Raw genomic sequence first — 2,641 nt, 5'->3', positions numbered from 1 at the left:
TAAACTGACTATAAACTATTTCTTTTATTTGTAATTTAGAAAGCCTAGAATAAGGGGCTCTGAGACAAAGATAGGCCACGTTCTCCATGAAAGATTCCTGGAAACTGAAAAATAAGGTCTTTTAACATTTTGTGATACAACTGTTTTTCTTGGGTTAAGCGTAGGTTTTAAAAAATGGTGCTCATTGTTTTGCTTCTCGTTCTTTTATGCAGGGACAGCCGTGCTGATGGTGCATTCAGTTTAGGAGAACTTTCCAATTGAAAAAGTGCTCTGGAGAAGTTTAAGTGCCATGAATCACCCAAACCTCATCTAAGCCTCGTGAAGGCAGAGGCTGTGAAAGGCAGTCACAGAGGGAAGACGTATTGTCGTTGTGCTGCTTGATTCAACTAAATAGAAAAATATTTTGTAAAGACATGAGAATTTCAGGCATCTGACACACTGGTAAGGATAAATGTCACATTCTGTCAGAAGGGCAAAAATGAGTGACCTGCCACTCACGCTCCCTCCTCCTCTTTTCTCTCTCGTGAGGGGCAGACTTGGAATCCCAGTCTCATGTCTACAGAAAACACAAACCAAAAGCCTCTTATTTACATTTAGGAAAGCACTGGAAATGCGAGGTGACATTTTTCCCCCCTTAATTATTTCCTAATGGCTTTTGGACATTCAAACGGTTTGATCAGGTGAATAGATCAATACATTTTTCCAGGGTGAAGGAAATAGGTTGTTAAAAATAATTATAATAATAATAGCAGCATCAGCAGCAAATGTTTTCTGTGTAGCAGGTTGGCTGTCTCCATCCTCATCTGCCCAGGGAAGACCAAGAGAATAGAGCGGTAGAGCTTTCCCACTTGCCTGCTCTGTAAACTAGTATTTAATTCTGAATAGAGTACATATTTTATTCTTTCTCAATTATTAGGACATAGTAAATGTGTCGGATGCCTGGGTCCTCTTCTTCTCAACTTTACTAACCCTTAATATTTCTTTTAAAAATATTATCATGGGGTTTTGAAGTCTTTCCCTTCTCATGTGTCTGAGTTCTAGCTCCACTGAATGAGAATTCTCAGTCCAGGAAAATATCTAAGTGGTGTGGGTGCTCTGATGGCCTCGTGAGTCTGCAACTCTCAATGGAAAGTTATATAGTGAGAGGTTTTACTTGTCTGTCCAACTTTCTCTGTATCCACTCTGTTCCCAGAAAAAAGGAAAATGTGGACAATGTGATCTGTTATGCATGTGACTTGGGGACAGATTTGCAGTCTTTTTTTTTTTTTTTACATTTTCCTTCCTCCTCTCCCCCCCTAGGTAAGCAAAAACAGTGTCCAGGAGGATACTTTTGCAAAGCACCCAGTGCATTCTCCAGAATTTGGAAGGTACTTCTCTGAAGGGGTGTGTGTGTGTGTGTGTGTGTGTGTGTGTGTGTGTGTGTGTGTATGTGTGTGTGTGTGTGTTTGTGTGTGTGTACAGGGCTATTCTGAGCCCTAGATCACTAGGCAGGCTGTACTTTAGGCCTTTAAAATCTCTAGTCCAGTACAGCCTTATCTCTTTAGAGCCACTCACTTTGGGCCTGAGTAGCCAATGGAGCAGCTAGTGAGCAGAGGCTGTCATACTTTGTCTTCCTCAGTCTGACGAGTACTAGCTCATCTTTTTTGTTTCGTTTATTCCACAGGGGTTCTCTTGTTTTCCATTAACAGCTATTTTCTTATTATCATCCCTTAATTCATAGCAAGTAATTTGATTGTTTCCAAAGGATGAATAAAAATGGCATTACTTTAAAGGGAAAGTAGGGACTGGAAGTTCAAATCCAAATTTTACTGGTTGTAGGCAATCATTGACCAGGTCAACGCGGCCTCGAGTCTACTTAGGTACCTTGACTCCATAAGCCTACCTAGATTCACCATTAGAGTAAGTCTAAGGCCTACAGAGATATCTAAACATGAGCCAATAACCCCCTGGTTGAGGAGCGATTACATGCTATGGGTACAGGCAATAAAAACGATGCTGGGACTGTTCCTCTGTAAGTTCTCTACTGATTCTCTTGACCTTTCTATTTTCTGACATGTATCTTCAGCACTAAATGGTGGTTTGGCTGTACTACATACTGATGTGCAGATGCACTCCAAACTGCAAGCTTAATTTTCCTTTGCCAATGAACAAGTCATACCTCTTTCTAGGAAGAGCAAGTTGCATCAAAGGGTCTGGTGCAACTCCAAGTGATGCCATTGATAGGCTATGAAGCCTGACCAAGTTGCTTCCTTTTTAAGGCTCTAAATTCCTCATTTGGGAATAGGTATGATACCAGTCCTTATCTCACGGTGTGAGTTGTAAATGCAAAGCAAATGAAATAATGCCCCTGGAAATACTTCATAAAATGTAAAGTACACCACAAATGAGGTGATTGTTATGACAGTTATTTTTGGAATGCTCTTAGGCTAATTGTTCTTTGACTCTCCTCTGCCTGACAGAGATCCTTTGTATTTCTAATAAGAACTTGGGAGAATTCAAAGACGACTTCCAACTATAATTTTCCCCACTCCTCCTCATTAATATCTATTCCTTTCCCCTTCTATCCTATCTCTAAAAAAGTGAAACTCATATGAGCCTGTTTGTTTTCTTTCATTAAAGGTGAACTATGTGTTAGCATCAA

Source organism: Pseudorca crassidens, chromosome 12 (assembly GCF_039906515.1).
Source record: "Pseudorca crassidens isolate mPseCra1 chromosome 12, mPseCra1.hap1, whole genome shotgun sequence".
Classification (NCBI taxonomy): Eukaryota; Metazoa; Chordata; class Mammalia; order Artiodactyla; family Delphinidae; genus Pseudorca; species Pseudorca crassidens.
The sequence above is the reverse complement of the archived record's forward strand: the minus strand, read 5'-3'. Positions refer to the sequence as shown.